The 15344-nt window shown below is 43.3% G+C and overlaps 1 protein-coding gene across 2 annotated transcripts in view; it reads left to right on the plus strand.

Moving 5' to 3' along the window:
- The first annotated feature begins 1040 nt into the window (after positions 1–1040).
- Positions 1041–15344, plus strand: part of LOC135512069 (disabled homolog 1-like) — an 85133-nt gene continuing 70829 nt past the window's right edge. For both annotated transcript variants that reach the window (XM_064933704.1, XM_064933709.1), the window contains exon 1: positions 1041–1333. The gene's annotated coding sequence lies outside the window, so the exon portion shown is untranslated. The remainder of the gene's footprint in view (positions 1334–15344) is intronic.

Here is a 15344-nt window from a genome sequence, read left to right on the forward strand (position 1 = left end):
TTTCCCTGCGATGATGAGTAGAGAAGTCCCACACTGCTAGCTAGAACTCCTACCCCCTACTAGGACCTGCCTCTCTGAGAACAGTACTGCAGCGCCAGCAGCCTTCATCTGAACACACACACACACACAGACCCCCAACTGTTCATCTATAATGCACAATGCCTGTTGCCCTGTGGGGCCCGCGGGTACGCTCAGAGTCCAACTCAAATCAGGGGTGAGGTGTGTGTGTGTTTGTGTGTATGTGTGAGGGTTTGGGGGGGGGTGTACCCTCTCCTCTGAGCCTCTCCTACCCGGCCCACCCACCTCACGCAACAACAGAAAGGTACAGATGGTGTCATTGTGGCCGTGTAACGGTGATTGAAGCTGACTACACCTTTCATCCCACTGTTGGAGGGGGAAATAGAAATCAATATGGCCTATGATGAGGAGACTCAATGGGGCAGAATGAAGGGATGTAGGGATGGATGAGGGGGGGGGGGGGTGGTCTTGATAGATGGCTGGTTAAAGGCCCTGATGATGGCTGGTTAAGGACCCTGATGATGGCTGGTTAAGGAGCCTGATGGATTGATCTTTGCGATTTCCAGAAATGAGCCAGATATTTGACTGTCGAAACAACATGAGAACATTTACCTCCTCCTCTCTGAGCGAGGTGAGGTGAGGAAGATATCTGCCATGGCTGGCTGCAGTCTTCATATTCAGGCTGGGATAATTCATTGTAGATATTGTCCAAGAGAAGCCTGCTGTGTGCTCTCTGTGTGAGAACTAGAAGTCCATGGGCAACTGGTCTCCCTCTGCCCCTTCCCCCCTTTTATTTTTGTGAAACGCTTAATCCTCTTCCTCTTCCCCTCCCCCTCCAATCCAGACCATCCACTCCAACGGAACCCCCTTTCTACATTATTCTCCGTGCACATGATTTTTTTCTGTCACTGGGGGCCCACTTTCCCCGCCCACTCCCCTAATTTTAGCTTGAAACTAGAATAGCGGAGCCAAGAAATAGTTAATCCAGGGCTGCTTTTATGATTGGCCGCTGTATACAGCGCTTGAGCCACCTTGAATGAGAGACAGGGGTAACTAGGCAACTTCAGCGGCGGTAAAATAATTTTAAAAATAAAATAAAAAATAAGATATGTCCACGAAACACTGAAATAGTAAAATTGTCGAAAAATGAGAGGCGAACCAATGTGATTTTATTTCGTGCGTGTCCGGCAAATGGAATTAAGGAATGGATTTTTTTCTCTCTAAGAAGCGAAAACAGATCGCGCAAACGAACCGGAACCTGATTTGGATTAAAACGGTTAAACTGGAAATTTCAGCATAGCTGTCATATGAAAGGGTAAGTGTCAGATCTGTAGTAAACATATTCTATTTTATAGGCTATTTTACAATCTAGTTGGGGTTATGCTATGTTATGTGATGCTAAAGAGCTCACCAACACGTTTTTTGCCTTGATTTCTGATGAGAATTGTTGTTAGAACTGTCTATTTAGGTGACCGAATGACAATAATTCGATTACAGAGATGAGGCTTTATCATTATGTCGCCTAGGCTATTTCTCTGAACTGAATGTTGTATTGCTGTAGCCTACATACCGGATCCTCTGTTAACCAGTCGCAGTTGGCCGGAATAAAATGCGCACAGACACATTTCCATAATTTTTATTTGAAAGTTGTCTGACTCATATTCTGATGCAGTATGACAGGGGATCATTTTAAGAATATACTTTAATTTCAGGGGAACCACATACACCAGCTCCGTCCAAGGTCCCCTGTTGGAATGACAAGCCCCCTTCATGCAGATTAAGCACTCCAAACGCCTCACCGGGAGCGTTTTCAATTTGAGTGGATATTTGTATATAGGAAATCGAAATGAAAATACATTTGACAGTAGACGTGTGTTGAACTTAATGATAGATAGGTTACCCTTGTTGCAGTTCAAGCTATGGTACTCGAACAGTATGCTCACCAACTATAACGGTCTGTGTATGCATCCGTTTGAATCGGGATGCAGCGTGCGGTACCTGTGGATGGAACCGAAGCGCTCAGTGATGCCGGGAAATCATAGAATATGCTTGGGGTCTAGGCCTACTAATCACGGTTCATTGTTGTGAAAAATGTTGGTGTTTGGAGGAGCTTTCATGCGCGCTTGGGGGTTGTCTCTGCTGCTTCACCGCGTCAAATCACCCCTTAATTTATGATCGTGTCTTCTCCGAAAGAGGGAGTTGTGGGTGGGCTGTGTGGAGTTTTATAGGTTAGTGTGTGGAGTGGAGATGTTCTATTTGGATTCTGTTCAAATATAATTAACCAGAAATCCCTCATGCTTTAGACCTTTTATTGATGGCCTATAAATGATCAATATCATATTTATATGTGATGGGCGAGACTTTGAAAAGAACCAGACTCAACCAGACATTTTCTTGAGGAAAAAATAACAACCTACCAACCCACCCATCCATCCTTTTGGCTGGCACTGGACAGAGAATGGGCAGTGAGCTCAGTGTAACTGTTCATTGGACTATCAATAATCAGTTCCTACATGGAGGAGACCGTAGAAGATTGAACCATATGTGCAGTATGGTGGTCAGTGGTGTCTGCATCAACAGGTTATTTGAAGGAGTAGCTCAACCAACCTTTCAACCAGCGATGACCTCGAAGACAAGTGATAGGAAAAAGGCATCACTTGAGTGGCTGGCTGGTGTCAGATTGCTCCAGATAGCAGTGGCACAGACTGAATTAGATTCTAACAGCTAATGATGTGAACAACAGAGTGATTGATTGGTTTAGAGGCCTGAGGCCCTGTTTGTGGTGTGGCTCCACTGTTTATCCACAAAGAACAGTATCAATGATGTAGCACTGCAGGGGGCAGAGTGGCAGGGTTCACGGGTGTCTTCCTCTATAATCTGGCAAACTCAGTAAATGCCTTTAAAGAAAAGTCCTGCTACCCATCAGAGCTGAAGCAGTGCACACGCGTGCACGCACACATACGTTATGCTATTCTGTCCTCGAGGTGGCCTAAAATGTATCTCCATTCAAAATCTTTTCCCTAACCCCTAACCCTTGACCATAACCTGAACCTTAACCCTCACCCTAACCTTAACCCATAACCCAGACCCTAAATTTAAACATAACTCCTAACCCTAATCCTAACCCCTTAATTCAAAATAGGTTTTGCCGTCACGGGTACGAGGTAGAATTTTCCTTGTCTTACTATCCTTGTGGGAACATTTGGGGATTTTAGGTTCCCGCAAGGATAGAAAAACCAACCCCCCCCCCCCCAACACACCCCACCACACACCACATCCCCCACACCACACCGCACCCCCTACACCACACCCCACACACCACACCCCACACCGCACCCCCTACACCACACCCCACACACCACACCACACACCACCCCCCACACCAAACCCCCCACACACCACACCACACACCACCCCCCCACACCACACACCACACCCCACACACCACACACCCCACACCACCCTCCCACCCCCACACCCCACACCACCCCCCCACCCCCACACCCCACACCCCACACCACATCCCCCACCCCCCCCCCCACACACACATTTTCTGTTGTATTCAGTTTAATGCAGCAGTCCCATAACAGTTCCTTGCAATCCTCTGGTGGGTTGTGGGGCTTAGATGGTACGGCACAAAAACATTGAAGATTATTAACTTCTGCAGCAAGCAGATCTTTGTTGCCCTCCCTGTGGAATGTAAACTCCTGACAGCCAGGCAGCAGAACCAGGGAGGGAGTATGGGAGCTGTGCTAACGGATTAAGACTGTAATGCCTTTCCCCAATCTGAAACTAGTGTAAAAAGAAAAAGGGTGAAATAGGATGTTCTCTTTTTACATTTCATGTTGTTTCCCTGAAATCTGATGTTACAAGAATGAACAACATAGCCTACCTATCCTGTTGGTTGTTGTTCCGTGAAGCACGCTCCCAATGCTTGCTTGTTTTTGTTACTCTTCTCCACTTTTCCAAAGTGATGTGATTCTTCTTTTGTCCTACTGAAAGCTTTCTTAAATCTTATGTTTTCTCTTCTGTATTATTACTGCAGTAGCATTACCTCAAATTGAACTCCCACAGGATTCCTCCCGTAAGGCCCTGTGGTGCTGCATCTTCAAGAGCAGTGGAAACATAGACACGAACATGTAGGGCTGTATAGAAGAACGTTGTCGCTGCAGCGGCCTAAATCTTTTCGAAGGATTTAATTCACTGAGCTAGCTCAAATAAGAATGAACTCTCATTGTGCTCGTATCCCTCTCCCGACCTTGCTTGTCACCATGAAAGAAGATGTTAGCCAAGTGGACAGGTGCAGGTTAGGGGTGAAAAGGAGGCAGACATTTTAGATTAGGTACAATGCAGTACTTTGTTCAGATTAAGTGAATTGTGGGAGTTTGTTTCAGGCAGGTGTTTGGTTGGCGTTATGTCATCATGACAGGTGCTTCCGTCCTCAAATAAACGTTTGATGGGAATCACTGGACAGAAGGAATAACATAGTGGCATACTAGGACATATTACAAATCGTGTGGTAAATGAAAACATCTTGAGATATCTATCTGGATTAGGTTATTTTGAGTATAGTTTTTTTTAAATGATCCAAATCAAAGTATCCTACATTTTCTATGATGGGAGTTTGAATGATGAGGTCAGCTGATCCCAAATCTGAAGACTGTGTCTGATACAAATGGTGTAGAAAAGTCACAATCATTATTATTTTATTGTGCAGACAGAATAATAGTTGTCATCACAATATCCTGGTGACTGATTTGACCTGAAACATCTGATGAAGAGTGAGTGAGAGGGTGGAGTTTGTCAGTGGGTGTGTGAACCACAGAGTCAGACTACAGCATCTGGCCTGGACACTGAGCCAGAACAGCCTTCTCAGCCATCACTCTTTCTGGCCACTCCACTTCCAAGGAACTGCATGGAATCTCCAGTGCATCACTGACACCCACCATCACTGGGGAGATGTAGCATGCCAAACCAATGAATCATTAAGACTCAATTGTCTGGGAGGTGTGAGGCAGCCTGCCATATGCCTCCAGGTTCCAATGCAATCTGTACCAGAGTTTCTACTGTACCATACAATTTGCTATAGTTTTTGTAGTATCACTGTATGACTGTGATATCACATATGTGACTTTAAGTCTGATATAAACCATAATCCAGCTCACAGGTGTTTTGGGGTTTTCCAATCGATATTCTGTATGGGTATATTTTTGGTGGGTTTTTCAATTCAAAGCCGCCCAGTCTTTCTATTGATATGAGCCGCCCGCCAAGTCTCAGTACTACTAAAATGAGCTGCCCAGCCCAGTCTCAGTACTACTAAAATGAGCTGCCCAGCCCAGTCTCTATTGAAATGAGTCACTGTGACCTTCAGCTCAACTCATGTAGGGCCAGTTGGCACCATATGAAATAACCATCCATCTATTGAAGTATGAGGCTGCGGAGCTGTAGATAAATCTAAAGAGGGCGAGAGAGAGAGAGAGAGAGAGAGAGAGAGAGAGAGAGAGAGAGTGAGAGATGAGAGGGAGAGAGAGAGGGAGAGAGAGAGAGAGGGGATAGAGAGAGAGAGAGAGAGAGAGAGAGAGAGAGAGAGAGAGAGAGAGAGAGAGTGAGAGATGAGAGGGAGAGAGAGAGGGAGAGAGAGAGGGGGGGGATAGAGAGAGAGAGAGAGAGAGAGTGAGAGAGAGATTGTGGGAGTTTGACTTCACTCCTCATTGCCAATGAGGGGCAGCATGTGATTGCAGAGATCTATCCATCCCCAAATCTAGTTTGCCTCATCACTGCCAAGGTGACAGACTCACTCACCTCATCACTGCCAAGGTAACAGACTCACTCACCTCATCACTGCCAAGGTAACAGACTCACTCACCTCATCACTGCCAAGGTAACAGACTCACTCACCTTATCAGTGCCAAGGTAACAGACTCACTGACCAAGACAAATGGAAGGAGAAAGGGGTAGAGAAGAACCCTTCAAGCACATATTCAATTGTGTGCTATATACATCAAGCAATAGTAATACAACACAGTTCATGTGTTGCATTAGGGATATATTTCTCTCTCTCGCTGTGTGTGTGTGTGTGTATGTGTATGTGTATGTGTGTGTGTGTGTGTATATGTATGGGTCTCTGCGGGTGCGTGCATATGTGTGTGTACTGTATGTGTGTGTGTCCGTGCATATGTGTGTCTTTATAATGTGTGCGTGTGTGTGTGTGTGTGTGTTTAGGAGATAGGGGTACTCATCGTCAGAGGAGTTCTGCCCCAATTTGTCTATTCCAACACGTGCTGTTCCAACTGCAACTCCTCAAGCGTTTTCACCGCATTACCCAGAAACCCCATGTTCGTGTGACCCAATTTATCGAACACTCCTCCCCATTCATCTGCTCTCACAGATGCACTAGTTAGAGGACTAGAGGAGGCTGCGTCAGTGTCAGAGCATTCATCACCTTTGAGTAGTAAGGTCTCTACAGTTTCATCCCTTCACCACTTGATACTAACCTACCTCAGACTAGAGTAGTACTTCATGTGTGGTTGATGGTGTGAGTCATGTTTCAGGAGTACTAGTTAGATGAAGTGGTGTGTCTGTATGTTTTCTGTTTTCAGCAGGAATTTTAATTAACATTTTTTATTTACAGACAGCCAGGGGCACACACCAAAGCTCAGACATCATTTAAAAACACAGTATTTGTGTTATTGAGGCCGCCAGATCAGAGGCAGTAGGGATGACAACATGTTATATTAATATGTGTGTGAATTGGACAAATATTGCTGTCCTGCTTGAGCATTCTAAATGTAACAAGTACTTTTGGGTGTCAGGGAAAATGCATGGAGTAAAAAGTACATCTTATCTTTAGGAATGTATTGAAGTAAATGGAAAGGTTGTCAAAAAATATAAATAGTTAAGTACAGATACCCAACAAACTACTTAGGTAGTACTTCAAAGTATTTTTACTTAGTTACTTTACACCACTGGAGTCAAATATAGGCTATCAAATATAATGTGATGTGGATTGGAAAAAAGCTGAAATTGACATATTGACATATTGGCATATTGGCTGTGTTGTAACTAAAGCTTATAGTTTTCTCCAATCGCTTTGGTGCAATTTTCACAACTCTTAGTACAAAACTCAAAACAGATCATCAAAAAGGTGTTTGTTTTAAAAATCTAAGCACATTTTTTGTTGATTAAGTACAACACACAATCACTTTTTCACCAAACTTAATCAGTGTTTCATCTAGAAATATGTTTCACATTGCAATACATGTTCATATAAAGTTATTGGCATTATGCTCACATTCATTTTGATATGATTCTCTTCTCGTTTGTTAAATACATAATACATTATTACTTATTTAATCGCACTGCTCTTAATTGACAAGCACTTAACCATTTGGTAAACCTATATATTTTATACTAGTTTGTCTACTACAGATTTTGAGAACAACATATTGGAAATGTATGTTTGTAAAGTAGAAACGTATAAAGTGTAATATACTGTATAATGTACAATGATGACTATTATGATTTTACTTCACAGTAAGTTTGAAAAAAAACAAACAGATTTTGACAAGATCAGATCATGTACTGTATGTCGTGCATTAAGACTCAATTGAATAAACATTCTTCTAAAATGAAGTTGCTGTTTTTTTCGTTGACAGGGTCACACACTGATTTACTAAAAGGTCATTGGCCAATACAGTACTGTAATACCATAATATATGACATTTACATAGCAGATGTTTTTATGCTAAGTGACAACAGTTAGTCCACACATTTGCGTATCTGACACAGAGTGGGAATCGAACCCACAACTCTGGTGTTGCTAGTGCCATGTTCTTACTAACTGAGTGATGCAGGACCACTACAATATATAATAAGTACAATACAATACTGTAAAATACAATACAGGTGGAAGATGCATGATTGCCATCCCCATGAGAGTACCACCGTACTTCAGGTCATGGATAAGGCAAACGTTTTCAATCCAGATCTATATCAGGCTTGGATTTGCCATGTCAAAAGGTTTTTCCCCAGGGGCATGAACAATGAAGACATTTACTGTGATTTTGTGGCCAAATTCTCAAGAAAGGCTTGATGCAAACTAGTCCCTGCTTAACCTGATGTTTCTAATAAGATAATACCTGCCACGTTACAAGTGTTACCAGTTTTGTACAAAGTTTTGAAAATTCACCACATACAGAGCCTTCAGAAAGTATTCAGACCCCTTGACTTCTTCTACATTTTGTTAGGTTACAGCTTTATTCTAAAATGTATTAACTAGATCCCCCCCCCCATCAATCTACACACAAAACCCCAAGTTTTTAGAAATGTTTTAGAAATGTTTGAAATGTATATAAAAAAAAAATGAAATATCACATTTACATAAATATTCAGACCCTTTACTCAGTACTTTGTTGAAGCATCTTTGGCAGCTATTACACCCTTGAGTCTTCTTGGGTATGATGCTACAAGCTTGGCACACTTGTATTTGGGGAGTTTCTCCCATTATTCTATGCAGATCCTCTCAAGCTCTGTCATGTTGGATGTGGAGCGTTGCTGCACAGCTGTTTTCAGGTCCCAACAGAGTTGTTCGATCGGGTTCAAGTCCGGGCTCTGGCTGGGCCACTCAAGGACATTCAGAGACCCATCTCGAAGCCAATCCTGCATTGTCTTGGCTGTGTGCTTAGGGTCATTGTCCTGTAGGAAGGTGATCCTTCGCCCTAGTCTGAGGTCCCGAGCGCTCTGGAGCAGGTTTTCATCGAAGATCTCTCTGTACTTTGCTCCATTCATCTTTTCCTCGATCTTGACTAGTCTCCCAGTCCCTGCCACTGAAAAACTTCCCCACAGCATGATGCTACTACCACCATGCTTCACCATAGGGATGGTGCCAGGTTTCCTCCAGACATGACACTTGGCATTCAAGCCAAAGAGTTCCATTTTGGTTTCATCAGACCAGAGAATCTTTTGACAAACTCCAAGTGGGCTGTCATGTGCCTTTTACTGAGGAGTGGCTTCCATCTGGCCACTACCATAAAGGCCTGATTGGTGGAGTGCTGCAGAGATGGTTGTCCTTCTGGAAGGTTCTCCCATCTCCACAGAGGGACTCTAGAGCTCTGTCAGAGTGACAATCAGGTTCTTGGTCACCTCCCTGACCAAGGCCCTTCTCCCCTGATTGCTCAGTTTGTCCGAGCGGCCAGATCTAGGAAGAGTTGGTGTTTGCTCTGACATGCACTATCAACTGTGGTTACCTTATATAGACAGCTGTGTGCCTTTGCAAATCATGTACAATCAATTGAATTTACCAGTGGACTCTAATCAAGTTGTAGAAACATCTCAGGGATGATCAATGGAAACAGAATGCACCTGAGCTAATTTTCGAGTTTCATAGCAAAGGTTCTGAATACTTATGTAAATAAGGTATTTCTGTTTTCTATTCTAAAAACCTGTTTTTGCTTTGTCATTATGGGGTATTGTGTGTAGATTGCTGAGGATTTTTTTTATTTAATCCATTTTAGAATAAGGCTGTAAAATTTGTAAAACGTCAAGTGGTCTGAATACTTGCTGAAGGCACTGTGCTTGTGAAAATAGCACCAAAGCGATTGAAAAAAAACTGTAATGAAATGCCTTGTTTACACAACTCTGTTTTCTCAACTGCGTGGGTTTAATTCGGCCAGATTTCATTGTTGTTTGGCCTTATCTGTGGAGCAGAACCAGTTTTCCATACAGCTGCTGAGGTCAGATCTCCTATATGATTCTAATGTGTGTGTGTGTGTGTGTGTGTGTGTGTGTGTGTGTGTGTGTGTGTGTGTGTGTGTGTGTGTGTGTGTGTGTGTGTGTGTGTGTGTGTGTGTGTGTGTGTGTGTGTGTATGTGTGTGTGTGCCAAATCAAATCAAATCGAATTTATTTATATAGCCCTTCGTACATCAGCTGATATCTCAAAGTGCTGTACAGAAACCCAGCCTAAAACCCCAAACAGCAAGTAATGCAGGTATAGAAGCACGGTGGCTAGGAAAAACTCCCTAGAAAGCCAAAACCTAGGAAGAAACCTAGAGAGGAACCAGGCTATGTGGGGTGGCCAGTCCTCTTCTGGCTGTGCCGGGTGGAGATTATAACAGAACATGGCCAAGATGTTCAAATGTTCATAAATGACCATCATGGCCCATCAATAATAAGGCAGAACAGTTGAAACTGGAGCAGCAGCACGGCCAGGTGGACTGGGGACAGCAAGGAGTCATCATGTCAGGTAGTCCTGAGGCATGGTCCTAGGGCTCAGGTCCTCCGAGAGAGAGAGAAAGAAAGAGAGAAAGAGAGAATTAGAGAGCACACTTAAATTCACACAGGACACCGAATAGGACACGAGAAGTACTCCAGATATAACAAACTAACCCTAGCCCCCCGACACATAAACTACTGCAGCATAAATACTGGAGGCTGAGACAGGAGGGGTCAGGAGACACTGTGGCCCCATCCGAGGACACCCCCGGACAGGGCCAAACAGGAAGGATATAACCCCACCCACTTTGCCAAAGCACAGCTCCCACACCACTAGAGGGATATCTTCAAACACCAACTTACCATCCTGAGACAAGGCCGAGTATAGCCCACAAAGATCTCTGCCACGGCTCAACCCAAGGGGGGGCGCCAACCCAGACAGGAAGATCACATCAGTGACTCAACCAACTCAAGTGGCGCACCCCCCCCCACTGACCCACTGAAGAGATGAATCTTCAGTAAAGACTTAAAGGTTGAGACCGAGTTTGTGTCTCTTACATGGGTAGGCAGACCATTCCAGAAAAATGGAGCTCTATAGGAGAAAGCCCTGCCTCCTGCTGTTTGCTTAGAAATTCTCGGGACAATTAGGAGGCCTGCGTCTTGTGACCGTAGCGTACGTGTAGGTATGTACGGCAGGACCAAATCAGAGAGATAGGTAGGAGCAAGCCCATGTATGCTTAGTAGGTTAGCAGTAAAACCTTGAAATCAGCCCTTGCCTTGACAGGAAGCCAGTGTAGGGAGGCTAGCAGTGGAGTAATGTGTGTGTGTGTGTGTGTGTGTGTGTGTACAGTGTGTGTGTGTACAGTGTGTGTGTGTGTGTACAGTGTGTATGTGTACAGTGTGTGTGTGTGTGTACAGTGTGTATGTGTACAGTGTGTGTACAGTTTGTATGTGTGTCGGTGTGCCTGTAATGCCTTGTTTGTGCGTGTATGTGTGTGTGTATAGTAGAGATGTCCTCTGTAGGAGAGGTTTAACACCATGCAAAGAGGACCATCCTACCCTGGCTAGCTACATAATATTGGCAGAAGGAGCACAATAGCACAGTGTTGCATCGTCAGTCACATCATGCCTCTGACATGATGTCATTGTTTTGCCCCACTTTGTCTGATTCCAGTTCTTCTACATTACTTAAACTCTACTCTACAGAAGTCGTTGTCAAGATGTTACTTTAGACAATCATATTTTAAAGCAGGGTTTTCGCTACTGGTCTTGTTTTGCAGACTTTTGTTTACCCAGTGCTAAGACAAGATGAATAGTTTTATTTCAAAACTCTGTATATACATTTTCAGAAATGTTGGTAATTTAACTGTTATTGTTTTAAAAAATCATGAAAGAGATTGGTGTGCTTTATCACTATCTGATGCTGACATGGATTGTTTAATATCTATCACTTGATGGTTTCATTTCAGAGAGACAAATAATCATGTTTTGTAGCAAACGCTATATATCCACCTCCACTCTCAGAGAAGTATATATTATTGCTAGGCTTTACACTTTCAAATGTGACAAATAACTACATTTCTTATTTAAAAAATACTGTACAAATGATACATTTATGACATCAATATTTTACAAATTCTATACAGTAATATTTTAAATTTGAGTCATTTAGCAGATGCTCTTATCCAGAGCGACTTACAGTCAGTGCATTCATCTTAAGACAAGCACATATCATGGGGGCGGCAGGTAGCCTAGTGGTTAGAGCGTTGGACTTATAACCAAAAGGTTGCAACATCAAATCCCAAACCTGACAAGGTACAAATCTGTCGTTCTGCCCCTGAACAGGCAGTTAACCCACACTTCCTAGGCCATCAAATAAGAATTTGATGACTTGTAGTAAAATAAAGGTAAAATAAAATATAAAATCACAGTCAAATATACAGGATACAAACATTCCATTCCACCTAAACAAATGGATATATAGCATCTTGCAAAAAAACACATATCTAAAATGTATTAATAATACATCTGAGAGCAATAATATTTTACACACATGAAGGTACCCATAAGCAATCATTTTTAATTTAAAAGATTTGTGGATTTAGTGTTTTGTAAATAAAATCCTCATATTGTAAATATTCACAAAGCATCTCAGAGTAGGAGTACTGCTCTATGATCCTTCCTGTCCATAGAACTGTATTCATTATTATCTAAAAGACTCCACTGATCCTAAATCAGGACTGTTACCCTGAGACCCAGAAATACACAGCCAAGTCTTGAGAATTGGAGACCCTTGTTCTGAAGACTTAAAAGATGTTACTGTACCAGGAGCATCCCATATCTGGTCATAGATAACTTTTCATATATACCTAAAGGGGCTAGCCAACCAAGCAATATGTGAGTCCATGACCTTGGCGGTTGCCATTGTAGCGACAGCTAGAATATTTCACTTATCATTAGCAGCATGATTAACTGCCAATGGGCTGTGGTGTGGTTATATCCCTAGCTAATCTCCTGAGTGTGATAACATATGAGATGACAACAGTTTCACACCCAGTTTCACACCTCCCTCCCAGCCTCCCGCCGTGGAGGCTCCATTCGTTGTGGTGCTTCGTGGCCTAATCACTCATGTGAGATTAATGAGCAACATTGAGGAGACGTTGAGGTGTGTTGGGAGCACAACTAATTACTATAGCTGACAGACTGCACCACAATAAGAGGGATAGGAGAAGATGAAGGAGCGAGTCTGTGTGTGTGTGTGTGTGTGTGTGTGTGTGTGTGTGTGTGTGTGTGTGTGTGTGTGTGTGTGTGTGTGTGTGTGTGTGTGTGTGTGTGTGTGTGTGTGTGTGTGTGTGGCGTGTGCGTGAAGGAGATCAGTGAACGTGGTTAAGACATACCAGCCTAACCTTTGGGCAATGAGATCAGGTACCATAAAAGTCCAACCTTGATTGATATTTAATTGAGTTGTCTGTGAGCGTGAATTCAATTTGAAGCCAAATAAACCTTGAAATGATTTTGAATTGAAATCTGGGTTAATTTAAGGCAAGAACAATGTTTTGTGTCTTGACTGCATGATTGTCTGTGTTTACTGGAACTGCTCTCTTAGAAAAGAGATCTTTCGCCTCTTCATTGGTACTTCCGGGTTTAAGTCTTAACGGCACACGTGTCAAACTCATTCCACAGAGGGCTGAATGTCTGCTGTTTTCGCTCCTCCTTTGGACTTGATTGATGAATTAAGGTCACTAATTAGTAAGGAACTCTCCTCACCTGGTTGTCTAGAGCTTAATTGAAAGTAAAAACCAAAAACCTGCAGATACCCGGCCCTTTGTGGAATGAGTTTGACATCCCTGCTTAACGGTGTATGTTGATGGCTTTTGGCTAATTCAATCAAAAAGCTAGGTTGATGCAATGTGATTACGTTGATAATGAGGCATGGTGAAATAACATTGACACAACGTTTGACTCAACCAATGTTTCCCTGGTGGCTATGTAAAGCATGTTCCAAATTATGACCTTTCAGATGACCTTTCAGTTAGTCAACAGAGCAGACTCCCTGGCAATGCCAATGGTTTTTCCCAGTCACATTGTGCATCAAGACGGTTAGTTATTTTTCGTCTCACAGAAGTGGTTTGTTAAGGTGATTGACCTTCAAACCACATGACGACAATACTCTACAATCAAGATGTTTTTGTATTCAAATGTATTAAAACCATAATAAAAACTCTGTCATGACAAAATATTGTGGTCACAGTTGAGTTGACATAGTGTTGGCTCAGCTCACACATGTTTTACTGTATCAATGACCCTTTAGCAATTATGGGAGACGTCTCTCAGCTGTTTATTTACTGTAGTTCAAAGTTAAACACGGAGATGGAAAAATAACCTTTAAAAGTTTCATTAATTACTAGCTGCATGAAATAATGACCGCACTGAGCTACTCTGTCTAGTTTTGTAATGTTCAAAGAAAACTTGCCTCAACTCTCTGTTCATAACTAGGGGGGGAGAGAGAGCAAGAGAGAGAGAGAGAGAGAGAGAGAGAGAGAGAGAGAGAGAGAGAGAGAGAGAGAGAGAGAGAGAGAGAGAGAGAGAGAGAGAGAGAGAGAGAGAGAGAGAGAGAGAGAGAGAGAGAGAGAGAGAGAGAGAGAGAGAGAGAGAGAGAGAGAGAGAGAGAGAGAGAGAGAGAGAGAGAGAGAGAGGATGATTTTGATGGAGAAAGGCTGGTACAAAAATACAGAGAAAAAGAGGGAGAGAGAGAGAGAGAGAGAGAGAGAGAGAGAGGCAGAAGAGAGAGAGAGGAGAGAGGAGAGAGAGAGAGAGAGAGAGAGAGAGGCAGAGAGAGAGAGAGAGAGAGAGAGAGAGAGAGAGAGAGAGAGAGGCAGAAGGAGAGAGAGAGAGAGAGAGAGAGAGAGAGAGAGAGAGAGAGAGAGAGAGAGAGAGAGAGAGAGAGAGAGAGAGAGAGAGAGAGGCAGAAGGAGAGAGAGAGAGAGAGGGAGAGAGGCAGAGAGAGAGAGAGAGAGAGAGAGAGAGAGAGAGAGAGAGAGAGAGAGGAAAAGGGACTCAGAGCCAGAGAAATGTGTTGTCTTGGTTGAATACGAGGTGGTTGAGTGTTTCTCAAGGCCTCCTCTCCTGGAGCCGGCCCAGTTCTCGCCCACTGAATGTGCTAAATAGGCTGTTTGAACACACTGTTTAGACACTGAGATAGAGCACAACAACAGAGCAAATCAACAGTGAATTAAAGACTCCTCAGGGAAGCCATAGAGAGACATCGAAGGGGGTTGGAGCTTCCTACTGCCCAATTACTCATCCCAGGCTACCTTGGTCCAGCCTCTCCTCACGCAGACTAAAGCACAGCAGCATGCACACTGCCTGTATTGCTGGACATTAGGAGTCACGTTAGGAGACCAGACCTATAGAATGAGACATTTTACAATTTACTCATTTAGCAGACACTCTTAACCATAATTGTTTGTGTAAGTTGCTGTGGATAAGTGCCTTGCTCAAGGGCACAACAACAGATTTTTCACCTTGTCAGCTGGAGATTCCAACCAGCGACCTTTTGGTTACTGTCCCAACGCTCTTAACCGACAAGCTGAGACTTGACATGAAGAACGATAGA

Source organism: Oncorhynchus masou, chromosome 3, assembly GCF_036934945.1.
Source record: "Oncorhynchus masou masou isolate Uvic2021 chromosome 3, UVic_Omas_1.1, whole genome shotgun sequence".
NCBI classification, from domain to species: domain Eukaryota; kingdom Metazoa; phylum Chordata; class Actinopteri; order Salmoniformes; family Salmonidae; genus Oncorhynchus; species Oncorhynchus masou.